The sequence below is a fragment of the Phaseolus vulgaris genome, chromosome 3 (genome assembly GCF_051622355.1).
Source record: "Phaseolus vulgaris cultivar YP4 chromosome 3, ASM5162235v1, whole genome shotgun sequence".
Classification (NCBI taxonomy): domain Eukaryota; kingdom Viridiplantae; phylum Streptophyta; class Magnoliopsida; order Fabales; family Fabaceae; genus Phaseolus; species Phaseolus vulgaris.
The window spans coordinates 43,560,074-43,566,073 of record NC_143500.1 but is presented as its reverse complement, the minus strand read 5'-3'; positions in this window follow the sequence as shown (position 1 = coordinate 43,566,073).

Below are 6,000 nucleotides of genomic sequence, written 5' to 3'. Positions count from 1 at the left end.
CATTCCTATATTTTTCCACATCCAATAATCAAAATCTGCAATATATATAACTCTTTCATACAATGTTTCAAAATATATCTCTCTTCATAGGGATTTTAAATATATACAAAGGTTTAAAAAAAATATTCAAAATGAAATCACATTTCCATCCTCTAGCTTGTCACTGAGGAGTTCTACCACCTGTAACATCATTTGCTCTCGTGTAAAAACACGATCATCACAAATAAAGGAAAACAACCACAAAACAAAACAAAGAGTAAGCTAGCTATTTTTAAAACTTCTAATATAAGTATAACTTTAAATAGTCACATAAAGTCATCAATTCTCATGCATTTTCACATAACCATAAAGTGTTTATGAAAATTCACAATTCATCTTTCTCATGTCAAACTTCTATTGAATCACAACACATAGACACTTGATTCTACTTGAAATTAGCATCCAAAGACCTACATCTGTCATACTACTCATTGTGAAATCCGCACAACCATGCGCATAATCATTTCAATATCTCATCATTTCATCATCTCATAAGACAGGGTAAATCTATTTGGTTTGCTTTGATCAGTTCTTTCAAACCTCAAACTTAGCCAAATAGATCTCCTTCGAATCTCGCCAACAGAATAACTTCATCTATGCAATTTCATATATCAGTAGAGTCAAAATCGTCTCATTCACAAGACACTCACAAATCAATATGTGATATATTACTTACAATCACATTAGGTTTTCATATAAATAACAAATAAATAATAAATTATTGAAAATAAAAAGTCAATATATCGCCTTTTTACAACTTAATTTTTGAGAACCTCTTCATATATAATTAATTATAATATCTCTTAAATTTGTCCATTGTATATAATCAGCTACTGAACTTAAGAGACAAATCTATTAACATTTTTATTTCATAAACTCTCTATCGACATCATTGACAAGTTATTAGTCATTGTCCATTTCTTATAAAAAATTGTTAAAATGTAATATGTTAGAATTACTTTTCTCATTGTTTCAAAAAAATAACGGGATTTTGTTCCACTAGTTATGATGGATCATCATTTTAAGAGTATACAAAAGCTTCTTTGAATAGTATTATTGATTGATTGATTAATAATGATGATTACATATTTTTGTAAATTTTGTGAATCTCTCAGGAATACTTTTGAAGGTTATATAGTAATTTGTTCCTTAACATCTTCCACGTAATATGTTGTTTACCCATAATGAAAAACAACTATTCATTCAAATTATAAGTATGTCATGAGTGGATCCTCCTTAAGGCATCCTTCATTGTCATGGAATCAAGTGTTGTTCCTTCCCAACTAAGAACATTATGTTAGGTAATATTTTCTGTCACAAAATGAATGGCATGTAAGACTTTAACTTGAATATGAGTCACAATTAGACAAAGTCATTCTTAAAGCGGACGTAAGAATTGAACCTAAAGTATAATAAGGATATTCAAAATATTGTAAAAAAGACAACTAATAACAATCTACCTTGAGTGATGGAAGGAAAAAAATTTATACAATAATCTTAAGTATCATAATATACTATTAAAGAATAGAACACAACTAATAGACATGTCATGTATCCAGATAATTAATTTTTTTTCTCATATTCTTATTTTAAATTTTAAATCAAACGCATTGTTTGGTGCTAGAGGTTGAAGGAAGACATTTGCTTTTGCATAATGGTATTTGTACATGAAATGTTTTGTAATGTTGCATCTTAGCTTAAATAAATATATTGGTTCTAAAATATATGATGTGAATATCCAATAAAAATCTCTAAGCTTTATTTGAATTAGGAAGTGGAATTGAGTGAATAAATTTAAGATGATTTGAAAGAAAAAATGTAAGAAAAATTAGGATGTTTGAATTAATAGAAATAGTGTGAAAAGTGTAAGAGAAAATTTATGAAAATTTGTGAATGATCTCATGAATATGATTGAAATTGTATTTTTTTAAATTGATAAAAATGTAATTTTACACATTTACTCTTGTATTTAAAAATTGTTAAAAAATAATTTGATTGATTATTTGTGAATTATAATTATTTTGAATTAAAATATTATTTTTAGTAATTGAAATATTATCTCTAATAAATGATGTAAGTAAATTACTACTACATCACAAACAAATACTAGAATAGTAAAATCACCTTTTTATTGTACTCGCTACAAATCACTTCACCTCACACAAAAAAATCAAGATTATATTTCTACACCTTTCTTCAACAGTAATTTTTGGTGAATTATGAGATAAAAAAACATTTTTTTCTTTCAGGATGAACAATAATCACCGAATATAGACAGTGCATAAATGAATTTGTTATATGCATGACAATATATGAATTTGTTATATGCATGACAAAATAGACATGTGGTGTGATTCCTCAAGAAAAGATAAATAGAGTAATTGGAATTGTCTTATTATTATTTTTCACCCTCAAATCCCACCTGAATTGCATGGTGCAAAAACACTTGTACGTGTTATCCTTACGTTTTTGCATATTCACCCTTTCACTTCCTCTCTGTGACTTCAGATTACTATATTCAAATGAAAAGTAATTATGTGGTTGTTTCTAATAATTTTCTATTCACACAAATGGAAAAAAATGAAAGTGAAAGAACGAAATAAAAACAAAAGAAATTTTAAACAATAAACTGTCCACCATAGAATAACACGATGTGAATTTTTTTATATATATAATCAATTATGTAAAAGAACATAGTAATTATATATACATACGTATTTTTTTTATTAACATTTTTAAAGTTATAATATTACTAAACAAAGAAAAAAATATTTTTATATTTTATATTTATTAATAATTTTTAATTTAATTAAAATAATAAATAAATAAAAATAAAATAATAATCAATTTGATAGAAAGAAATAAGCTGTAAAAAAAAGTGTTAAGAGAGATGAAAATATGGAAAAAGCTGCCTACAAAATATTTAATAAATGTTTCTACATTCAAAATTTAGAATTAGTAACTGTGTTTTACAAAAGAAAATAATAAAATATTAATTTAAAAAAAAACAGAATTTCAATTAATTATAAGAATAATTAATTATTTATTTTAAAAAATAATAAAAGAATTTAAATGTCTAAGAAAATAATAAAATAAATATTAATATAGCAATAAAATTGATAAATATCAAAAGTTCAATTAAAAGAAATCTCTACGTATAGATAAATAATAATAAAATATTTACATCATTGTATATACTTTACTATTATTTATATTTATGTAATTATTGTTACATTTTTAGTATTTTATTATATATGTTTTATATTACAATAAAATAATTTATTAATTTTAAAATATCAAAGAAATAAAGAAATAAATTTATTACGGAAAAAAAAATTAAAATAAAAATAAAATAAAATAATTTAATTTAATATTTAATTAATAGTTACATTTTATATAGGTAAATGATTAAAATAAAAATATTAAAATAATAAATTAAATTGCTTAGTTTAAATTTTGATATTTTTGTTAATTATTTTATTTTGAAATATAATTTTTATTTTATTAAAATTTTATAACAACATTTTTATTTTATTTTAACTATGATTTATATTTTTAAATATTATTTTATATATAAAATTAATTTTACAAAATATTTAAAAAATAATAATATAAAATACTTATTTTATTATATTAATTAAATTAACTATAAAAAATGACTTATTTTTTATTCTCAATCTCTTTATTCAAAGAACTCAACTTTTATTTTTCATTCCTTTTCACTTTCTCTAAAAAAGCAACAAACAAAACCTAAATGTGTAGATACAAATTTCCAAGTAAGGTTAGTTACTCTTTTTCACTTTCATTCTTTTGTTTTCTACTTCCTATTAGAGTACTCTTTTTATAATAATTAGAAATAATTTCATGAAGATGCAAAAGATAACATACGAAACTGAAGAGGCCATGTGTCCAATGATGTTGTTTACATGCCATTAATTAACAGACGAATGCTGATGTGATGTGACCATGGATAGATTATTGATTTAACAACACACTTCCATTCTGTAAACTCATCCAACATCATAAACCGCTGAGTTCGGTAGTAGCATCAAGGAGCTAAATAATTCACGTAAATAACCTAAAGTGTAATTGCATTGGAGTAATAATGTTTTTTAAAAATATCAATAAAAATAATATTTTAGCATACATTTTTTTAATTGAAAATTTTCTTACAAACATTTTTAAAAAAAGTTATATTTATAAAATTTATATTAAAATGTTATCAGGACTCCACCAAAAATATATCTCGTATCCTAAAGCTGAATTAGGACCAACCTATATATATATATATATGTTAAACAACGTGGATATATAAATGAATATAAACTTATTTTATAAAATAAAAAGTTAAATTTAAAATTTACGTTAAATAGGAGAAGATGATATTATTGGTTTGCATCATGTAACGCTGATGTAAAGCTGATGGATGCATCTCTGGTGTAATTTTTCTGCAGATTTATTTTCAAATTCATTATGATATATTGCAGTATTGTCAAAGTCTTTAGTTCTCTGCTGGTTTGTGTTGGTTATAATGTAGATGGGGTGAAAAACATTTTACTTTGTAGGCTTGTTTTTCTGCAGTATGTTTTGCCTTAACAGAAGATGCTTTGCTGCATAAATATTTATATGTAGTAAAAAGTTAGGCATTCATGAGCTATAGTCGTGTATATTGTTTAAGTTTGTTATGTTTCTGATTGAGAAAACGTCAGAAGGAAAGTTGAAGAGTTTCTTGATGGATAATCTAGAAAATTCTAATTAGAAAGTGGTGATTCATTAGGTTCCAAACCAAATAAATTGCTGTATGTTTCATTGTGAATGAAGTTGGACCACAGTAGTTTCGTAGAGTGGTAGCAATTTTAAAAAACGTGGATGATATAAATTATGGACCATTCACATGCATATATATTATTTGAGCACATGCATCGCTTTACGTACACATAACTTTGATCCTTTGAGGACCAAACTGAACTTAGCTAAAATTCCCCACATCAAGAATCATCAACACTGATTATTAATATACTATAGTTTATTTAACACATTAGATAATCTTATCCTACCTAATAAGCCTTTATTTCAACTGCTCCATGTGAAATCTACATAATTTCTACTTAACATTCTTATATAAACATCTTTACATGCTGGAACAATTATTATTACACAAAACACACATCTTTCCCAGAGAGGAGAAACACAACTTTTTAATCATTTTCTTCATCACCTTAATCTGTCAAGGAAACTTCAACCACCAAAATAATGAATCCATATGTTTTCCCTTTTTTAAATATTTTTCATTTGTCTAATTTATTTATTTTACAAACAAAAACTTTTTCTATTTTTAGAATTAGTTTTTTCTTCAATAAATAGTTTTCAAAAGATGTAACTGATGACGTGGAAGCTATCGATGACATGAAAACTTTGTTATTCAACATAGTAAAAATTATTTATTATTTTTATTATAAAGGTAATGTCATAAATTTCATATTTTATTAATATATGAAAACAAAAACAAGATGATGAGAAAAAAATAACAACTATATTATTTAACTAATGACAAAAATTAAGTAACAAAAACTCAAACTAAAAATATAATTTGTTTTTAATATTCAATAGATTTAAAAAAATAAGTAAAAAATTCAATTTTTATGAAAAACAAATATAAAATATTCAATTTTTAACTATTAATTGCATTATCTTTAAATTAATTACTATAAAAATTAATTTAAAATATAAAATAGTTAGTTAGTAACTAAATTTGATAGTTAATATTAGATACTAATTTAAAATTAATTTACATTTTTTTATTATTAAAAATTTAATTTAAATAATGATAATTTTTAATTTATAAAATAACATCTAACTTATTTATTTCTAAATTAGTTATTATTTAATTATTTTTTTAATGTAATATTTATAATAATAATAATTTTATAAAATGTGTTACTAGTTGTTTTTTATCAACCT